This window comes from Schistocerca piceifrons, chromosome 1 (genome assembly GCF_021461385.2).
Source record: "Schistocerca piceifrons isolate TAMUIC-IGC-003096 chromosome 1, iqSchPice1.1, whole genome shotgun sequence".
NCBI lineage: Eukaryota > Metazoa > Arthropoda > Insecta > Orthoptera > Acrididae > Schistocerca > Schistocerca piceifrons.
The window spans coordinates 924,414,620-924,437,682 of NC_060138.1; the positions used below are offsets into that span (position 1 = coordinate 924,414,620).

The window sequence follows — 23,063 nt, forward strand, 5'->3', positions numbered from 1 at the left end:
TTAATTTTCATAACAGAAAAAAATCTCTCACCAAAGTATGTCGAGCCCAACATTGACTATCTTCATGGCTTCACGATGGAGACGAGGAAACTCTTGCTGTGGAAAGTCGTGATAAAAATCTATTACACGTCTTGTCAAAAGGAACTTGTCTCTCAGACGAGAATTACACTGTAGATCTATTAATTCCATTTGCAAACTGAGATGAATATCATCTATAGAAGCCAGATTCTCTCGAGAACTATTCAAAACCTTGGGATAAGTAAGATATATCTCCAAATCGCTTGAGAAATTCCCCTTTTATTGCACTAAGAACGGCAACATACTGAAATTTATTATAATGGCGTTCAATATTAAACTTCCGCTCACCAGCGAGACTACTGTCACATATTATACATTTCCAATTTTCACGTTTTTCCACAGAGAACAAATGATTCTCCCATTCCTTTTTAAAAAATAGCAAATCCCCAATTCTCCGTTTCCTTGATTCACTCTGCATTTTCCGGTTCTTGAAATACAACGTTCACTACGTAGTGGTCGCTTCGCTTCAACGTCCGCAGCTTAGCCTGGTACTACACTGCCGCAACCTGCAGGCTGTCGGCACTGTCCCGTTCGACGATTGCACGCGAGCAGCACATGTGCAGCGCTGTGTGCTCATGAGCCGCGTGCAACGTTTGCCCGCCCCTGCTCTAGGGAAACTGGCCTCTCTATTCCAAGCCGAAATAACTGCAATCAGGGCATGTGTGGAGGAGAATATGAGTAGGTGCTACAATGACCGTAGCATCTACATCTATTCAGACAGCCAGGTAGCCCTGAAATCATTGGCAGCTGCAGATTGTTGCAGATTGCCACAGGGCTCTGGTGGAGCTAGGGGGAAGCAATAGGGTGTACCTAGTGTGGGTCCCTGGCCAACCAGGGATCTGTGGCAATGAAGAAGCCGATAGATTGGCTAGGATGGGGGCAACAACTCCATTTATAGGACCGGAACCTGTCTTGACAATCACCAATGCTATGATCAAATTAGAACTACGGAACTGGCTTAGGAAACAGCACGTAGGATATAAGACCGAGGTCCATAAACAAAAACATGGTAAGGTAATGATGCCCAAGCCATGTTTTAAAAGAAGCTCAGTAATCCTGGGATTGAACAGGAAAGAGATCAAACTCATGACTGGACTTATGACCGGCCATGGTAACTTCAAAAAACACCCACACACAGTGGATATAATGGAAGAGGACCTTAAATGTAGAATCTGTGATGAGGGTGAAGAAACTGCATCACACCTAATCTTTGAATGCATGGCATTGGAGAGTAAAAGATACAGAATCTTCGGTACAACTAGACCTGAAGAAATTGTGTCTAACAAAAAACTGATAGCGGGACTCCTTGCACTATTTAAGGGCACTGGTTGGCTTTACTAGATATACAGGGAGCGATAACGCACAACAAACCTAGTTTCGGTGCGGGCATTGGCGGGTTAGACCTAAATTGTTTTAGCTCTCCTGTTAAAATCAGTCAATCAATCAATCAATCAACGTGTTATTGCCTCGCTCAATTTGTGAAGCCCTTTCTCATGAATAAATAATCCATTTCTTTTTTCTTAGAGTGAGTGTGCGCAGTAGGTTATTCCTTAATTCACTCTCTCGCAAATGCCTTAAATTACGGCCTGGTCTTACAGAACCGCTTTCTTCAGAAAATTAGATTTACTTCAAAACATGTAACTGATGCGAAGCTGAACCCAAAACCAGTAGGACAGAACAAAAGGATTAGGGAATTAAAGTATCCTCTCTTCGTAGGCAATACCATTTACACATTTTGACGTAGTTCTCAGTCGACATGATCGCGAGGTAGAGTTCATAAACGGTTACCTGCCAATAATTCTGATTTGTACAGATATTTTTCTGAAGAAAGTCTTCTTCATCGTTTTGTTCCCATGTCTACCTGAAACAGACAATATAGCTTAACTTTACTTCCTAGATAGCATAATTGTGTCATTTCAGTATCCTTCCTAATTTTCGTGCTTCTGTAGTCGTCATTTTTCTTTTTACAGCATCTACGTCACTGTTCATAGCAAGTCAAAGTACTCTGTGTGGCCATTTTTAGACGTTGTAATAGAATAAATATCCTCCATTTTTGCATCATTCATTGATAATGCGCGGGAAGAATGCTTGTTACCTCTCTACATATTTCACGGCATTTAATTTGGAGAAAATGATATGTTGCTTGACCCGGTTTCTGTAACTATCTCGCACTGCAAAACAAATGCGTGAACAATTTGGCATCTCTTATTTCATCTCGTCAAGCGTTAGTGTAACTTGATTTGAGCCTACAACGACGAAAAGCTTTTGGTCTTATTCCTTACGCTTCTCTGTGGCAACCACCTTCCCCACACCCACATACTCGAAGACATTTATTTTGGCTGTGGTGCAGTGACTGATCGGCAATCGCACGGTCAAACAATATCGTGGATTTTCAGATATTTACGAGCATTCATTTATGTTGAAAACGGGCCACATTTCACTAATTGGTTGTATGATATTGCTACAGTGTATTGTGGTAACCTTCTGACAAGGTAGTTTTCCTGAAAAAGGAAAGACTGCTTCTGTCAAGTCACTTGACACTTCCTTGAGTCGCAGGCGCCTCGATCGCATTTAGGAGGAACGGCGCTCAAATTTTCTTTCGGCCACTCTTATTTACGTTTCTCCTGTTTGCGCAAAATCAGTAAAGGCGATCTTTCGATCGTTTCCATAGGAAGAACACGACCGGTTAGCTCCCATATTCTTGTCCATCAGAACAGTTTTCTCTATATAATGATCTCGTCGCCGATGGGACGTTAAATTCTAACCTTCATTCCTTCTTGGTTACTTTCTCCTTAGCACAGAATTTAAATTAAGGGTAAGTAGCTAAGTATGTTCCCTATTAATCTATGGCTGCTGCTAAGTCTTGTCATCTGGTACACTTTATATGGATGTTTACTACCCTTTCTCTTATTGTACTTTTAATTTGTTTTCACTTGCGTCGTTCATTATATAAAATAAAAGTTGTATGACAGTAGCCGTTAGGTGCGATTGCTAGCGTCTCAATATCGGCGTCTCTTTCTTTTTTTCTTTTTTTACACGGTCTTGCTTTTTCCCCTTGCCGGCCGCTGTGACTGAGCGGTTCTAGGCGCTTCAGTCCGGAACCGCGCCGCTGCTACGGTCGCAGGTTCGAATCCTGCATCGAGCATGGATGTGTGTGATGTCCTTAGATTAGTTAGGTTTAAGACAGTTGTAAGTCTAGGGACTGATGACCTCAGATGTTAAGTCCCATAGTGCTTAGAGGCATTTGAACCATTTTTCCTCCTCCTCCTTCTTCTTCTTCTTCTTCTTCTTCTTCTTCTTTTTCTTCTTCTGAATACGCACTGCTGTCAACGAATCACTGTGAACAGTAATTACCGTAAAATTACTAGGAGCCTAAACTCCAATGATCGCAAGAAACAAAAACTAGGAAAAGCAGATGGGCTGGGATTGATTGGGAGAATCTTAAGGAAATGTAATTCAGCCACGAAAAAAGTGGCTTACAGAACACTTGTTCGACCGAATCTTGAGTGTTGCTGATCAGTATGGGACGAAGTTGGATTAGTAGTAGTGATAGATAAAGCGAAGAAGGGCGAATTCGTTTAGTAAGTGTGAGGGTATTGCGAAACTGCTCAAGAAATTTCAGTGGCAGAGCCTATAACAGAATCGTTGTGCTTCATTGGAAAAGTTTACTGTTGAAATTCCTAGAGCGTATGTTCAAAGAAGTATCGGGCAACAAATTAAATCCTTCCACATACGTGCCGCGAAATGATCAAGACGAGAAAAATCGGAGAAATTAGAGCTTACTCGGAAGCTTACCGGCACTCGTTCTTACCACGTGTCACTCGCGAATGGAACAAGGAAGGGGTGAACAGGTAGCAGTACTAGATGAACCCCCCACCACACACCGTAACGTGGCTTGCGGAGTGTATAAGTAGATAATGCAGGATAGCCTGTCTCTCTACTGTATCTCCACTCTTCTCATTTAGAACCAGGAGCGTAACGGTTAACAAGGGTGATTACTATGGGACGAGTAGAGTGACGTCTGCTGGTTAACAAGCAGAGCCAGCCTGCGGCAGCGCAACGCCGCGCCGCGCCGCGTTGGGTGGGATGCGCTGTGCGTGGGTGGTCCCGCCTTCCCGTTTAGCAATGCAGCTGGCGCGGGCAGCTGGCGGCGGCGGCTGGCAGCTGGCGGTCGGCGCATTTCCGCTGCAGCACACCGTGACTGTACTGCACCGTCTCAGCCTCTGAATACAAATGGCTGGCGCCGGGCGGAGCACAGGAGATGAGCCGGTGCCTCCGTGCAGCGAGATTTCACACCGCTAATCAGCTGCCAGCTCCGAGCCTGCGTGTGAGTGTAACCAGTACTCTCCCGAGACGTGCTGCCATTTGCTTCTCTAAGCACGGTAAAGGCGCCAGTGCGGTAACTTGAACTTGCTTGCGAACATCCTTCCTGATACTGCTCCTTAGACGTACTACCTATAAGTTTTGCCACGAGATCTTTTGGCGTATCAGGATTGGCAGTTGCGTTGTATACACTGACAGAAAAGGAGTACAGTGAAACCTCTATATAACGTTTTTCAAGGGGCCATAAATTCTGAACACTGTATAGAGGAAAACACTATAAACACGAAGGCTTCCAAATAATAATTATAGGACATTACTGAAGATCGGGATACCACTAATCAGCTTTGACAAGGGTACCACAGATGACATTTTAAATTTTCACAACACTGTAAAATGATATTACCGCCATGGCAATTTTCCCCACGAAAAGTAAATGTCTTATCCGGCATTAAATTTAAAAAAAGTTTGTAGCCATGTATCAGATTAGGGAGAGTCTGCATCCACTGAGCTATAGTCCACACTTTTACTTTCTCCACATTCCGCTTTGTATACAACACCACTACGCTGTCGAAATTTATCAATCCATCCGTTGGACGCCTTAAAATTTTCCATTCCTAACTGCAGTGATATTTGAAGCGCCTTCTGCTTCAAAATAGTTCCGTTTATAGGAATGTTTGTAGCACGTGCTTGCTGAAACCAAGTTAATAAAACTTCCCCCATTTCGTCGTAAATCGATGGTTTCAAACGCTTACGTTTCGAATTTCCACAACTCTCAAACCCTTCCATTATCGACAATCTCTTTTTCATAATAGTGTTGAGTGTTGAGGGGGCCAGTTCAAATTGCTTCGCTAGCTCCACGCGACTCACACCGGGAGATGCCTCCATTTTTTTAATTACAGAAACCTTCTCTTCCAGAGAAATGTTCTTCCGATTTTCACTCATGTCCAGTGATGAAAGCTTTAAAAAAAAAAAGAAAAGAAAAAGAAGTTATATCGAAGAATCGAAGACACACTCTCACTGCCGGCCGGAGTGGCCGTGCGGTTGTAGGCGCTACAGTCTGGAACCGCGTGACCGCTACGGTCGCAGGTTCGAATCCTGCCTCGGGCATGGATGTGTGTGATGTCCTTAGGTTAGTTAGGTTTAAGTAGTTCTAAGTTCTAGGGGACTGATGACCACAGTAGTTAAGTCCCATAGTGCTCAGAGCCATTTGAACCACACTATCACTAGACACACGAACTATTTGCTGCTCAGCTCACACAACACGCTACGAATACAAAGCATCGACTGAAATGTCGCCAAAAAGATCGCAAGCAGAATGTGCGTCACACGTCACGTGAACGGGTTTTGCCGCTGACATATGAAACACGCTGAGCGCGGGCTTTCCGAGCCGGGGCAAACTGTGAATCCACATAACGGAAAACGATGCGTCTATATCCAGTCACTTAAATGTTATAACGAGGTAAATATTGACCAGGGTTCCAAAAATATGGGCGTTACATGGAGGAAATTGTAATATAGAGGAAACGCAGTAAAGAGGAAAATTTAACGTTGTTTATATGGGCTTTTAGTCGGGACCGAAAAAAAAAAACAAAATAAAGTAACATAGAGGAAAACATTATATGGAGGAACGTTATAAAGAGGTTTCACTGTAGTTGTGTGACATAAACGAAAGTTGGTAGGCGTGTTTCTACGTACAAAAGATGATAAATTTCACGTCGGTCGCGTAAGAGTGGCGCTAATAGCAAATGGAATTCAGGTTCGCTTTAAATACACGCTGTTACGGTCTTCAGCGCTAGTTACCTTTGACTTTGGACGTGATGATTTTATGTTAGTCAAGAATATCTTTCAGGCGACAAGGACGCCATTATCAACACCTCACTGAGCTTGCAAGGTGTCGTGTAGTAGGGCTATGAGAAGCTGGATGTTCCTTCTACGATACTACAGAAAGACTTGGCAGAAATGTAGTGACCTGACCGTACATGACATCGGTCGCGAGAATGTAGTACTGTCGCAGGAAGATCGGGCTCCGAAAGGCCACGTGGCACTACCGAGAGGGAAGACCACTGGTGTTCGGCGTATGGCTCTGGCGTATCGCACTGCGTCTGCAGCAGCAATTTGAGTAGCAGTTGGCACCACAGTCACAACGAACTGTTACAAATCGGTTACGTCAAGGACTGCTCCACACTAGACACCGTGTAGCGTACATTCCACTGACAACAAATCAACGCGCTTCAGTGGTGTCAAGCGAGAGCACATTAGAAGGCAGGGCGGAGGTCCGTTGTGTTTTCTGGTGAAAGCTGGTCCTGCCTCGGAGCCAGTGATGGCCGTGTGTTGAACAGGAGGTCAGTCGAGCGCCCGGGACCAACCTGTCTGCGCCTGGAGTTGTGGTCTGGAGTGCGATTCCGTCTAACAGTAGGAGCACTCTTGTGGTTATCCCAGGCACCTTGGTTGTAAATTTCTGCGTCAGTCTGGTGATTCGGCCTATTGTGCTGCCATTTATGGACAGCATTCTAGGGGGTGCTTCCAACACGATAACGCTAGCCCACATACCGCTGATGTAGCCCAACATCCTCTTTGAGTGTCGGCATGTTGCCTTGGCCTATCAATCACCAGATCTGTCTTCAATCGAGAACATATGGGACATCACAGCACAACAACTCCAGCATCATCCATAAACAGCGTTAACCGTTCCTGTACTGACCGACCAAGTGCAATATGCATGTTAGTCCATCCCACAAACTGACATCCAGCGTCTGTTCAACACAATACAGGTACTTGTGCATACCTGCATTTAACGTTCCGGCGTTTACACTGGTTATTAATGTACGAACAGTTCTTATTTCCAATGGCTTATCTCTCGCTCATCTGTGATTTTGCAATGTTAATCACTTGAACATGTATTTCCGAAACTGATTATTTTTCTGCGTTGCGATTTTCTTTTTCGTCAATGTACATATCGGGTGTCTCTCTTAAGAGTCAGGCGCATTTTCTCCGCTGTTTCCGTAGGTATTTGCAATTTCGTTTTGCGTTGTGTAGCAGGTGTCAACCCAAACAAATAATGCTCATCAAGTCTTTCATGAAGCGCCAAGTGTTGACAGAAAGCGTCGATTTGTTTCCGGTTACAGACAAAATGATTTTTAAGGCGAAATTTTAGGTGGGCATTCGACAGAACGCGTTCTTTTATCGTAATGTCGGAGGGTTGTCCAGAAAGTAATGCACCGCATTTTTTTCTTCAACAATTCTTTATTGAACATAATGAGAATTACATACACACGAAATAATGGTGTTTTATCTACACATGCTATTTTTCCACGTAATCTCTATTCCGTTCTATGGTCTTCCTCCAGCGCGAAACAGGGGCGTATATGCTCTGTCAGTACCAATCCTTGTCCTTATCGTGGAGCCAGTGCTTCACTGTGTGAGTCACCTCCTCATCGTCCTCAAAATGTCTGCCAGTAATGGCATCCTTTCGTGGTCCAAACAAGTTGAAGTTCGAGGGGGCGAGGTCAGGGCTGCAAGGAGGATGGTGTGACATTGTCCAACTCTGTTTCGCGATGTGTTCAGCAGCACTCAGACATGGGTGGGGCCGAGCGTTATCGTGTTGCTGCAAAACATCTCCTGGGTTGCTGTGGCGCCGAAGTTGCCGGAAGCTAGTCTTGAGTTTTGTTAATGTCTTGACATATGCTTCTGAATTAATGGTACCGCCTCTTGGTATAACATCAGTGACTATCGCACAACACAGTTATCATGACCTTACCGGCGGAAACATTTGCTTTGATTTTTTTTCTTCTTTGGGGAGTGGGAATGGCGCTATTACATAGACTGTCGACTTGTTTCGGGATCAAAATGGTAAATACACGTTTCATCACCTGTCACAATCCGGGACTAGAAGGCCTCCCCCGCAGCATCAAAACGTCGCAACAAACAAATAAAGACAAATGTTTTTTCAGTGCGATTTGCGTACTACCGTTAGACACCGCGGGACCCATCTTGCTCACACTTTATAATATCCAAGAGTGCGGATATGCATCCACACTTCCTTTGCTGATTGAAAGATGCAGCGCCAAATGCTGACAAGGGAACCTCCCCATCGCACCCCCCTCAGATTTAGTCATAAGTTGGCACAGTGGATAGGCCTTGAAAAACTGAACACAGATCAATCGAGAAAACAGGAAGAAGTTGTGTGGAACTATGAAAAAATGAGCAAAATATACAAAATGAGTAGTCCATGCGCAGATAGGTGGCAACATCAAGGATACTCTTTGTGTAAGAGCGCCGTGGTCCCCTGGTTAGCGTGTGCAGCTGCGAAACGAGAGGTCCTTAGTTCAAGTCCCCCTCAAGTGAAAAATTTTTCTTTAGTTTCCCAAAATTATGACCTGTCCATTCGTTCATTGACGTCTCTGTTCACTGTAATAAGTATAGTGTCTGTGTTTTGCGACCGCACCGCAAAATCGTGCGATTAGTAGACGAAACGACGTGCCTCTCCAATGGGAACCGAAAACATTTGATCGCAAGGTCATAGGTCAACCGATTCCTCCACAGGAAAACACGTCTGATATATTCTATACGACACTGGTGAGGGCATGTGCGTCACATGACAGGAATATGTTGTCGACCCACCTAACTTGTACACTTGGCGAATGGGTAAAAAGATTCTTCTACATTGCCCGGTTTAGGTTTTCTTGTGGATGTTAGAATTACTCCCAAAAAAGTGATGAAAACATAAGAGTTTGTCACATAAACTGCAACAAATGAATCCAACAGTTTCACAGTCGCACAATTTTCCCTGTGCTCTGTCAAAACATGTTTTTAACGTTTTCAAATTTTTCCGTGTGTAGACCGTCAAATCCTGCATATGTCCAAGCAAATCTGAACATGTCCTGGAATTTTGGAGAGCGAATTTGATTATGTGTGAGTGCCTGAATTTTGATAATTGTCTGAAAATAAAAAATAAAATTTTACTCTCGAAAGGAAGACTTGAACCAAATACCTCTCGTTCCGCAGCTGCACACGCTAACCACGGGACCACGGCCCTCCTGGCCTCACATAACCCTTAAGTTGCCTATCTTCGCATGGACTACTCAGTTTGTATATTTTGCTTATTTTTTTCATAGTTCCACACAACTTCTTCCTGTTTTCTCGATTGATCTGTGGTCAGTTTTTCAAGGCCTATCCACTGTGCCAACTTATAACTAAATCTGAGGGGGGTGCGATGGGGAGGTTCCCTTGTGAGTAGTAATACATCTGTCCTCGCGAATGATAACATCAACTTGCTGCAACATGTCAGCTGTGACAGCCACGGATAATCTCCCCGACCGCTGCAAATGATGGAGCTCCGCCGAACCGCCTTCTGATGACCTCACCCTCCGTGCCCAGCGACCAACTGTACTTCTGTCGACAGGAGATGCTCCATAGACTATGCGCAAGCGTCTGTGAATATTCCCTACAGTTTCTTTCTCTGCAGTGAGAAATTCAATAATGACACGTTGCTCGCAACGTACTACACCTAGAGACGCCATTTTGAAAGTGTTCTGCAGCTACGCCATCTTTCGGGACTGAGGGAAACTTGGCGCGTTCACTCAGGAGACTTACGCACGTAACGTTTCGCATTCGTAGCATTGTCTTCGGATGAGAAAAAAACGCGATGCAGTACTTCCTGGGCAACCCTCGTATTAACAACGACAACTCGAAGTATAACCAGTACTCCAGCAACGACACCGCTGACCTGGCTCGCGCTCGCTGCTTCCACCAAGCAAGCAGCGCGGCTGAGTCGCTGCTGGACTGCTGTTTATTCTAGGTGTTTTACCGTCCCTTTTAATACATTGCGATGCGTGGGAGCACGCCATCGAATGAGCACTTAAAATTTCGATTTAAAAATAATTTTGTTTGCAATGGCAAACAAACCGACATTTTCTGTTGACACTGGGCGTCACACGAAGAACGTGACGCGCAGATTACTGGTAGGGCACTTAGAAGGAAAACGTCCTGTGGGGAGACCGAGGCGTATGTGGGAGGACAATGGGTGAAGGATGATTTGAGGAGCCTAGGTATTGAGGGTGAATGGAAGGAAATAGCCCAAGAAAGGGACAATTGTCTGGCCTGACTCCAGCTACACAGTGCAAAATCGAAATAGCGAATGTCTCCCGAAATACACAGAAAATGCCTCCGACGTCTCTTAGGAGAGGCACACGGTACATGTACGGGTGGCTAGAAACTGTCTGAAAAGCTTGTAAGCGTGCTGCAGGGTAGGTTGTGCTGAGAAATAATTACTGAGAAACAAATTCGATACGTTGCGCCGTTTCCGAGTTAATCAGAACTGAAGTTAACCAGTAGAAAAGCCCGCGCAAAAATTCAAGCGACCCGCCAGATACAATTAGTGTCAGTGGATCCCATAACGTAGGTGATAGCACATGAGAATGCTCTGCCTTTGGCTTGAGTCCGATCCTTACTACCGTCTCATCTCTAATTCTTTTGTCGTTCTCTTGTTCGGTTCCAGGTAAAAAGTACTCGTTTGGCGACACAGTCTCTGGTGGACCGCTTGAATTTGCGCTAGCAACGTTCTGATCGTTGAACGTCAGTAATTTCTGCAAGGTATCGAATTTCTTTCGTAACAATTATTTCTTGAATTCTTTTGGAACTTAGAATACCAAAGGAGTATGTTAGACTTATAGAAGCGAGTTTGAAAAACAATAAAAGGTAGAGTACGCGTGGGGAAATTGGAGCCAAAAGAATTTGTAATAATGAACGGACTTAAGCCGGGAGATGCACTGTCTCCGCAACTTTTTAATTTAGTCCTAGAATATATTGTACGAATGGCAGCAGATAATTCAGAGGGTGTGGAGTTAAATGGAAATATTAAGATATTAGGGCAAGCAGATGATCTAAACATCATTATCGATAGGAAAGAATCTGTAACAGCAAATGCGAATGCGTTAATCGAGGCTAGTGAAGATGTAGGTCTAAGGATAAGTGAAGACAAAACTAAATACCTGGTTACTACTAGAATGCCAACAGCAGTGCATCAGGAAATGTTAAGAGTTGGAGACATGCAGTTTGAAAAAGTGAACACATTTAAGTATCTAGGCGTGGACATCACTTCGAGAAATGAGATTGAATCCGAACTGGAGAAGAGATTACTGGCGGGAAAGGCGTGCTACTTTTCATTGAATAGATTACTTTCATCACGGATGTTGTCTAGGAATTTAAAGATTAGAATATACAAAACTATTATTCTACCAGTTATGCTGTATGGATGTGAGACTTGGTCTCTCACTGTGCAAAATGAAAAGCCGTTTCGCTTATTTGAAAACAAAATTGTGAGGAAAATTTTCGGAGTAAAAAGGGATGACATTAGCGGAGAGTAGTGAAAACTACATAATGAAGAGGTTCACGAACTCTATTCAAGCCCTGACATAATCAGTATTATTAAATCACGTAGGCTGCGATGGGCGGGTCACGTAGCTCGAATGGATGAGGGCAGGGCAGCGCGCAGATTAGTGGTAGGGCACTTAGAAGGAAAACGTCCTGTGAGGAGACCGAGGCGTATGTGGGAGGACAATGAGTGAAGGATGATTTGAGGAGCCTAGGTATTGAGGGTGAATGGAAGGAAATAGCCCAAGAAAGGGACAGGTGGTGAAAATACACTGCTGCGGTAATGGACTCTCGAGTCCGGTATGACCAGTGAGTGAGTGAGTGAGTGACATTTATTTCTCAGCATAACCTACCCTGCAACAACCGTACAAGCAGCTCAGCCTTTTTCTGACCACCCTGTATATGGGGTAATTCTAAATAAACTTTACAACTTTACTTACATACAGAATTTTATTGAGAAGGCTTATTGCAGGTACGAATGGATTATGGATTACCACGAGTAGGGTAGATAAAGAAGCCTTGAAAGGAAGAGCCAGGAGAATGGACACAGCGTTCCAAGCCACACGAAACATTTACGACAAAAAGTATTACCCCATCAGTACAAAGTTTCATCATTATCAAATGATCAGTGTACGTATCTGTATTATCTGTATTCCTAGCGGAATTAGAAAGAACTACGCCAGGTCAGACTTATACAAAAAAACTCAGAAAAACGAAACCGGATTTATATTGGCCAGTGAGGAGTAGAGGACTTGACAGGCTGACTAATGGAACAGTGCAGTCGCAACGTAGTGGGATTTCGGGAGACTTAGCAGGTTCAAATGGTTCAAATGGCTCTGAGCACTATGGAACTTAACTTCTGAGGTCATCAGTCCCCTAGAACTTAGAACTACTTAAACCTAACGAACCTAAGGACACCACACACATCCATGCCCGAGGCAGAATTCGAACCTGCGACAGTAGTGGTTACGCTGTTCCAGACTGCAGCGCCTAAAATCGCTCGGCCACACCGGCCGGCCAGGATTTATATTCTAAAATATTACGGACGCAATGAACAAACTAAAAATTAGGTTTCTCTAATGGATTAAAATATATCTTCAACTCAAAATCGAAAGCAAGAATACCGTCGTTCGTGAATTTCTAGACCAAATGGATAAACACCCGGAAGACGCGTAAAATCGAGACACCTTCAGAAGAGTTGTAGTGACGTCTGGGAGTCTCGCAAACGAGGATGATCTGACAACTGGCGTCAGATAGACGAAAGCCGTGAAATACGCAATGCAGCTATAAAAAGCATCTGGCTTAAATGTAAAAAGAAAATTTAAGACGTCATAGTGGTTATAAGCTTACCGTGGTACTTATGGCCGAATAAATCGTTTTAACGTTCTATTACAAACGTCACTGAGATTGTAACTTGAGCTGGGCAAGAACAAGTCTGGAAACAGACTGTCCTTCGCAAAGGAGACATCCAGTTATTTGCCTTAAGTGAATTAGAGAGAATACTGGAAAAGCAAAATGAAGATAGAAAACTGGGGTGAATTTTAACTTTGCATTGAAACTAAAAGTTTACCTTGACACCAGTTGCAAGTTGCTGGTCGCGTTGTTGGGGTCTCCGTGATGCAACTAACTCAAGAGAGCTTATGTACAAAGATATAGGTTGTTAGTTCGCCCGCTGGGTCATTACCCAATGTGCGTCATATTGAGATAACAATAACACGGCAACAAGAAGTGATTTGCGTTATTCGTTTCAACAGATACGATTCAGTTACATCTGCACGTAAAACAATTAGTTTCCTCAACGATGGATTGTCTATAATGGCGTAGATATCTCGTATTGCACCATTGGCCTCCGAGATCGCCTCATCATGCGGTATGTGATTTTTTTTTTTTTTTTTTTTTTTTTTTTTTTTTTTTTTTTTTTTTTTTTTTTTGTGAAGACTGCCCATGTGCCTGCCCTGAAGACTGCCTATGTGCCTGCACTTCCAGCTGTTTTGGCCCATAGCAAGAGTTGTGAATGCAAGAAGCGATAAGTGACAAATAAAAATACTAGGACTACTCAGTGATCGAATACCTTTGGTTCAGTGGTTTGATGCTTTAACTGCTGAGTGCTGAGACTGTCAAATAATTGACACCTCTCTGGAACCTGTTACTTTGTTGAAAGTAAGCCATTATAGTCTATTACCGGTAATTAGTACTTTGGCTCGTCTTTACTCAGTACCTGATTGATGAACTTCGTCTAACTATGCACATTCCTCTGGAATACTTCGATGAACTGGACAATCTGCCTATCCCGCGTTACTGTATAGCGTGTAAGTGCGCAGAGTGTTTCCGCGGAACTGTCGTCCTTAACGCTGAGTGGACACGACACTTATCAAGTGAGCGTGCGCTAGGTGGTGCCGGGCGCAACAGAGGTCAGGCAGCCCGAACTGCCTTATCTCGCAGGAGGGAGCAATCTGTCGCGGAGGCAGCTTCACTTGTTGTCCTCACTGGCACATCGCCTTCAGCGGCGTCAACTGGTGGATCACCTAACACTGTGAGTGCAACGCGCCGATAGCCGCCTGTGACCTACAAAACTGAAAAAGGAACGCCACATAACAGTTGAGTAAGGTACTGCAGCATACTGTCTATTCTTTCACATGCTTTTATTGTGTAAGATTTTCGTCTCTTTATTTTCGTTCGGTTTAGTTTTCTGACAATTATTTAGCAGTCCATATAGCGTACAATATTCCTTTTATGGATGGCTTCATACCTTTATTACCGTCATCAGATCTTGTCATTGACATTGACAGCTGATGATGACAGTCAAAAGATCGAAACGGATTGTAAAGTTAAATACTGAAAGCGGTAGGCACTTCGACTGTTGGGAACATTTCCGCAAAAGACGTTACGCTGCCCTGGAACGAAGTTCCGACGTTGTGAGATCTTGTGGTTCTTGCCTTTTACAGAGTTTACGAGACATTACTGTACGTACCTTTCAACAGGCTACATAGCAGTCTGCTGTGGCTTCTGTCGCATTAGCGTTTCATATATTCCCATACAGCGCTGTACAAAATAACTGACACTTTCTGTGAATTCTGTACGTATGCATTTCAACTTATTCGTTGTATATTCTGGTGTCAAATACCACAATCTGAACAAGAACATTATTTCCTAATACCTTATTGCAAATTACAGCACCTTCTTCTGTTCTTTCGCTTGGTTCGTGTGTGTGTGTGTGTGTGTGTGTGTGTATTTCGCAGGTGATGGAAATCTCCAGAAACGTAATGTACTCACAGAAATACCAAGAGCAAAGATATTGGCAATTTCAGTACCTTCTTCTGTTCTTTCGCTTGGTTCGTGTGTGTGTGTGTGTGTGTGTGTGTGTGTGTGTGTGTGTGTGTGTGTGTATTTCGCAGGTGATGGAAATCTCCAGAAACGTAATGTACTCACAGAAATACCAAGAGCAAAGATATTGGCAAGGTAATGAGGTCTGTAACATTTGTTAGTACGTCTGTTCCTCAAAACTTATATTTATGTAATAGAACTTGACGGTTTATTCTTTTTCCCTTTAATGAAGCCATGTTAGTCTGACGGCAACTACATAAATGTTCGTCAAACCTTAGGATTCCGTGGATTCCCGTAAATGCCTACTACGAAAATTTCGGAGAGGTGATCAAAGCGAAATATTTCAATGAAGTAAGTAAAAGCCGCGTTGGGCATGTGACACAATGAAACTTCTCTTACGGAATTCGCGTTACAAGTACCTATAAATACTATGGTGTACTGTTCTGAAAGGCTTGTAATTTGCTCACAATATTTATTAATTGTACAGAAAATATTTACGCCCCCGTGAAATATGAGTAATTTTTGTTTTTAAAGTTACATAACCGAAAGAAACCCAGGACCTATGCTATAGGCATTAATTCATTTATTCCAGCAGTTCAGAAGTTCTACACTGTAGGCGAACTGTTGTACAGACGAGTGTTTTTCATTTTCTTTCTTGAAATTTTTCGGAGTATTATTTCACACTCTAATATCGATGTCTGCGTTTGTTTTATTTTGGACTGTCATTTCATTTACTTCCATTCCACACAGACGATATTTATTTAAGATTCATCAGATAGTTCATTAATTTTAAATATCTTCATTTAAAAACAATAGTTTCTGACGCTCACTTGTTATAACAGCCGTTTCTTCCCTTATAAGTGAATATGATTATAGCGTAATTGGAAATCATAACGGTTTTTCATTTTTTCTTGTAAAGGTGAAGTGCACAAGTCACTTTCTCTCAGTGTCAGTGTCTCTGAAATCAAACCATATACCTCTGTGTTTTATTCAGACCGTCGAGATTTTGAGTTAGTGAGAAAGCTACACGTAGCAGGAAGGCATCAAAGTATATGTTGGTCACCGGGAGTTCCAACTTGTGTCACAGAATTCAAATCTATTACTTTATACTGTTTAGAGGTTCTCGAGGAAAGCTACTCATTTATCTTCAGTCAGCTAAGACGGAGAGAAGTGCCTTAGATTATTATGACAATATGACAGAATGACATAAATCAGCGTACACCTTTACATTGATTGTTGGTATCAATCTTTCTTTGCTGCTATTCGATGACGGTTGTCCGCCTCGGTAGCTGCGCGATAAGAGTGTCGGGTTGCTTTCTGAAGGAGCCTGGGTTCGATTCCGGCCGGGTCGGACATTTTTCTCCGCTCAGGGAGTGGGTGTTGTGTCGCCCTTACATTCGTATCATCATAGTTGGCAGTCCACTGTTGAGACGGCTGCATGAGTACGTATCGAAAGCTACTAAATTAAAAAAAAAAATCATGACCGTAGAAACTTTCTAGGCTCGGAGCAGTTTTAATGTATCAAGAAGATTCAAGAACTTTTTTCATCGTTATACTGTAGTCCATAACACGACAATATTAAGAATAACTGGTGAAGTGTGGAAATAGTTGTAGATACTGCCGTAGATGTTTTACGAAACCATTGGAAGCCATTCTGGCACAACATAAAATTACGGTAATCTCCTGGGTTCGTCATTGCATTGATTTCCACATAAGACGGGATTTTCTGAGAAGTAATGAGTTGACTGTGTTGTATTATTTAATGAGGAAGTATAAATTTCCGCTCTCAACGATAGATGTTTTAGAAATGGATTGATTTCGTTTTTACATTTGTTGTACAGTGTCTTCCAGATGACAATATATCATACTTGCTCCTAGTTGAGAGTGGGGAGAAAATAGGCTGTCACACTGCATAACAATCGCAGTCTGGATTGACTGGACAGGCACTGAGGAAAAAAGTACGCAACCATTATTAGAACAATATTCCATACAAACAAAGAAATTAATACCGTCATCACGGCGCCACGGGGCATGCGTTTGCGACCATTATGGAAAATCTCCAACGAAAGTGTGTCACTTCGCACAGCAAAGAAGAGCGCCTAGGTCGCATAACACAGGTTTCTTTGCGGAGTAAAGGAACTGGATTTGTGGCAAATGGCTGCCTGGTGGTCACATATTAATATAGCTATGCTGTAATTTTAGTCTGATTGTCTTAATTTGTACAACAGGAGTTCACATGCGTTGTCGGTACGGTTCTCAACTTTGATTCTCGGAGCTGCAGCCCTTTTGTGAGACAATCATAATTTATCGACAGTGAAATGTGACAAAAGTTCTCATGCCACTTTCGTAATTAACGCTCATCTTTCCGAGAAGAAACAATCTGTAACATTTTTACGTCATTTACAATGTCTATTGCAGTGAAGGTAAGCACCGAAATATGAAAGATAATACATTCAAATTGTTTCATTTGCGAAATATTATGTTTTCAAAATGTCTAACTAGCTTTACCGTGTAATGTAATAACATAATACTCATTTTTTCTTTAACGCAATGGAAATATACTCAAATTATACTCAGGGCTACGCGAGTGATTATTGATCAGTTGAACGTAGGCCTAGCATCTTGAGTATTCAACATGTATTGTTCAAAATCAGAAAAAACTCTTCTTTCAGTATATGTAACTGCGGATGTTATAAGTTTCACTCACTTTTTATTTAACGATTAATTTACCCACATACTCACACGTTATATCGTGCGATACATTACCTGTGTAAGGGCTACATCTTTAGTAATGGTTGTTGTTGTTGTTGTTGTTGTGGTGGTGGTGGTGGTGGTGGTCTTCAGTCCGAAGACTGTTTTCATGCGGCTTTCCAGGCTAGTCCATCACTTCTAAACTTCTTCATCTCCTCACATGAAGGCCTCACATTAATCAAATGGCTCTGAGCACTATGGGACTTAACTTCTGAGGTCATCAGTCCCCTAGAACTTAGAACTACTTAAACCTAACTAACCTAAGCACATCACACACGTCCATGCCCGAGGCAGGATTCGAACCTGCGACCGTAGCGGTCGCGTGGCTCCAGACTGTAGCGCCTAGAACCGCTCGGCCACTCCGGCCGGCTCTTCATCTCCGAATAACTGCAGCTACCTGCATATAATAATGTTACTTGACGAAATATTGTCGCCTCTAATTAGTCGATGTGTAACACAGATATTGTGTCTCACACACAGTATGAAACTTAGGCCTCATCCTCTCACACACAAAAAGGGAAATGTAATAGAAGATTCGAAGTGTGAAGTACACTGATAGAAACCCAGTAGTCACAATACTAGGCAATAACTTCGTTACTGTTTTCTTTTGCACTCTTGTACTGACTCCTTCCTAAGACTGATAGCACGTTCTTTAGTTATTTTGGCATGCTGTTTACGGAGGCTAGCACGAACTTGAGATGCAACAGTAGATGGATGACACACACGTGTTTAAGCGACTCTATAGGTTCCTTGAAAAGCAGAGTTACTTGCATTGCATCAATCGCTCCATTCTTGATTACGCAGATTACATAACGTTTGCTAATATAAGCTGGATAATTGCCATAAAGCTATCGCATTTCCAAAACTAAAACTGATCTCTAACTCATTTTAAGTAACTGCAGGGTGTGCAGTATGACAGGAGAAGTTTCCAGCGTTAGATAATTAACGTGCCAGCTTGGCGAACAGATCAGACAAGAACGTAGTATGCGCAAAGTAGAAGATAATATCCATGAACTCATATGAACGGAAACATACTGAACGTATTTCCCGCCAAACTAGTTTCGTATAGTCGTAATGAAATGCGGAATTGTGAAACAACGATGCTAAAATTTTTTTCAGAAACAGAAAACGTAGTGTTGCGATGATTAGACTAGCACAGACGAAAGGTACAAGAAAAGAGTGAGACATGAAATACATTTGTATAAGGCACATTAATTTTGTCAGTCCATTGTTTCACCTGCTATCGTCACGTTTATGTAACTTTAGCCAGAGTACTTCATTATGTCAGACTAGTGTTGTGAAATCGCCGTAGGCTACAGCAAACTGTCATAAGTCAGCGTAATCTGCGGTAGTTTTCCTAGTAGCTTTGTTCAGTTAAGGTTGTAACTGCGTTACATGTACATTTGGCGTGTTGCGTAACTATCAGGTGTTACCTCATTTCGATTGCTTTGTGTATGCGATCATCTCTTAGCAGGTTCCCCGAAACTGGTAGCAGTGAACCGTTTAGAAAATGACTGAGGATATATAAAGGGTCACATAACTTACGGAACATTTTTATTCTGCATAGTTGTCCTCCTGTCTTTTACTTGAAAATAAACAGTATTTATAGCAAAACTGAAACTGTCAGTGTTGAATTCTGATTTTATTCGAGAATTGGTATGTAGTGTGAACCAGAGGGATGTTGTAGTAAAAAATTTGAAACAGTATAGATTTATCATATAGCGCTGGAATACAGAATATCCTCAAAAAAGGTAAAGTGAAAAAAAACGGAAAACGAAAACATATCAAAAACTTCTTCAATACTTCATCAATCACATGTAAGACATGTTTCTGTTATTCATAACAACTTTCGCATTTACCAGTAATAACAGGAAACTCTTGCCTTTGATTGTGATAAAGAACATTCTGTTAAGTACAAAATTACAACAATAACTGTATAGATGCTTTTATGTTTGTGCATGTAGACTGTACTTGCATCATAAGTAATTGTTTTGATTACATGAAAGCGCAGGGACTACGCGATCAACTAATTTTTAGTTTGCGATTCTAATTGTGTGCGAAGCAGACGAGAACAAAGAGAAGTCGTCGGCTCCCGGTTTCTCTCTCATACATTCATTTATGTTTCTTCCCCTACCACTGCAACCAATATTACCGGTAATCCTACCATTTACTACGTCATGTCTGTACTGTACCAAAACTACCGAACCGTAGTTTTGGTCGAGCACAACGCTAGATCAGACAAACACGGGGCAGTTTTGTAGTCCTATTTCTCTATTCGCAACAAGGGAAACCGGGGGAGGAGGGAGAGGAGGAATTACATGGGGAAAACGCTAGAACCGTTACTAAAAGGACTTTAGCCCGAATTGTTGTCTTGCTGGAGCTTCAGTAGGCTCTCATAGATGATTGCTTCAACAGTTCTATTAAGATGTACGATACCAATGAGCCATGACATCAAAAGACACTTACACCGTAAACGACTTTTTCTTTGTGAGCAGGCATCTGAGATACAGAGAGTGTGAGGAGTAGTCATAAAGTTTCGTCACCTCGAAAAAATAATGTTACGTAATTAATTTTTGTTGTTTGTTTATTTATCCGAGTCCAAAGAACACTAATAGACAACATAATAAAAACTATAATCTAATATTAATTACAAGGAATTTCACACTCTGTGAGTCCAGTGTTCAGCAACCAGAATGGCACAGTTATTCGCCGCAAACAAGTCTCCCATGTCACAGAGTTCCTGCGGACCAACAAGTGTTCAGATTCCTGCCTCGCACCACATTCACAACATTCATCGTCAATGATACCTCACTTCTTAAAATTAGACTTGCACCTTGTTGCCCCTGTTCTCAACCTATTGAGGGTTTTACAGGACCCATATTGGAGATGGCTGTCTGAGGGTAGCTTTTCTTTTGCTGCCCATAACCCTGCAGGACAGTTTGTTAGCCACAGCTCATTTCGGCGGGCTTCTCCTAACCTTGAAATTGTAGCTATTTTAAGCAGGAAGGTTCCTCTAGATTTTGTCGTGATGGATAGTTAAGTGTCTGCAGTTCCGGTTTAGATTGAAATCCCGCGCCACAGCACCGTAGCACGCCGCTAGACTAGCTAAAACAAAATGGCGCTGTACACTGTGGAGATTTATACAAATAACGTTAAAACTGTCTTGCAAGACAGTACAAATACGTTTCGATGAAACAGCCGCGTGCCGGCTAACTACTTCATCATTTACGAGTATAGACACAACTACGCATGTTATCCTCTTGACTGTGTGCCGAGGCCGCGGGTGCTGGCAGGGCAGGCGTACAGCTAGCTAGCTGCTGGGAGCTGCCGTGCTGCGGGACATTTGACAGGCACGCCGCGTCGCATTCCACGCAGTCTCCACCTGGCGGCCAGCTCTGCCATACCAACACGCACACCCAGACCAGCACGCGCTGCGTCCACCGTCCGATGAGCACCAACTATTTACTCTACTGTCCTTTAAAACTGCAACCTCGCGAAGGACACATGTATCGTCAAATTGGCATGAGTTTCCTTTAATTTACGTCTATGGTCACAATCTTTTCTGTTTAACAGATTACCGGTTTCGGTCTTTAATGACCATCATCAGATCTGCAGCAAAAATGGGAAAAATATAAATACACTCGCAAACTGTATACAGCTTAAGAACAATACATAGAGCATATTGAAAAGGAGTACTGACAAAATTTACATTTGTGCGCTTTACATGTGAAGATGCATACCTGTCTCATAAAAACAAAGTCCTAATGTACTGCAGCCATAGTGGCATAGTCAACTGTTAAATGCGGAATCAGCACCAGCATCGTCAAATACGTGTAAATCACATCACATGCACCAGTCATGTTGTCAATAAAACTACTGTTTAAAACAAGCTGCCGTACAGTAGCCACAAGATGTTTGTGTAGTAAGTTGACCAGACGTCGCTAATGTCAGCATACACTAGTTTTTTAATTGCTTTTTATTACTGTAACACTTTTATACTTTATAAGCTTATTACAGACTTTAACTATTGTATCCCCCTTTTATTTTTGCTGTTTCAATTAATTATTGAAAACTAGTGTATGCTGATATTAGCGACATCTGGTCAACTTACTACACAAACATCTTGTGGCTACTGTACGGCAGCTTGATTTAAACAGTAGTTTTACTGACAACAGTCCGCAGCTCGTGGTCGTGCGGTAGCGTTCTCGCTTTCCACGCCCGAGTTCCCGGGTTCGATTCGCGGCGGGGTCAGGGATTTTCTCTGCCTCGTGATGACTGGGTGTTGTGTGATGTCCTTAGGTTAGTTAGGTTTAAGTAGTTCTAAGTTCTAGGGGACTGATGACCATAGATGTTAAGTCCCATAGTGCTCAGAGCCATTTTTACTGACAACATGACTCGTGCATGTGATGTGATTTATATGTATTTGACGATGCTGGTGCTGATTCCGCATTTAACAGTTGACTATGCCACAATGGGTGCAGTGCATCAAGACTTTGTTTTTATGAGACAGGTATGCCTCTTCACATTTAAAGCGCACAAATGTAAATTTTGTCAGTACTCCTTTTCAATATGCTCTATGTATTGTTCTTAAGCTGTATACAGTTTGCGAGTGTATTTATATTTTTCCAATTTTTGCTGCAGATCTGATGATGGTCATTAAAGACCGAAACCGGTAATCTGTTAAACAGAAAAGATTGTGACCATAGATGTAAATTAAAGGAAACTTATTACATATACGGGTCACTGTGTTTTTTCGCGACGATGTCGCAGCTTGTGAAATTGGTATGAAGCGTACTACGTGTATGGATACGCAAATCATTAGCATTTCAGCGCAGATGCACTAACTAGGTAGCTGTGACGCTATCTTCATTCTTTATATGGGAAACAATTACACTGCAGGTTTTTTTAATTGGTTTTTAGGACAGCACTCTGAAGGATATAATGTCAGTCATGACACCACGAACCTAAGGACCGTCATCGGGCGGAGAGAATCTCCAACTCAGTCAGGAATCGAACCCGGGCCCCTTTGTTTAACAACTCACAGCGCTGACGGCGCTTCTACCGGGGCGGATTGCGCAGTAGGATCCTTATTCAGAAATGGCACTTTAATGTTGTTTCTTTGAGAGAAGATCGTATACGAAGGAGACATGTCTAAAAGCACCCATCGAAATTTGGCAGTGGCAGAATCTTTGCCTGTTGAGTCCGTAGTTTATCGT

At 42.5% G+C, this 23,063-nt stretch overlaps 1 protein-coding gene across 2 annotated transcripts in view; it reads left to right on the plus strand.

The window, feature by feature from the left end:
• LOC124778634 (superoxide dismutase [Cu-Zn]-like) overlaps nt 1-23,063 on the plus strand; it is a 337,243-nt gene that overhangs the window by 215,064 nt on the left and 99,116 nt on the right. The window contains exon 1 of one of the 2 annotated variants that reach the window (XM_047253847.1): nt 14,231-14,379. The exons of the other annotated variant lie outside the window; for it this stretch is intronic. The gene's annotated coding sequence lies outside the window, so the exon portion shown is untranslated. Of the gene's footprint in view, nt 1-14,230; nt 14,380-23,063 lie in introns of those variants that run through there. 2 annotated transcript variants of the gene reach the window in all.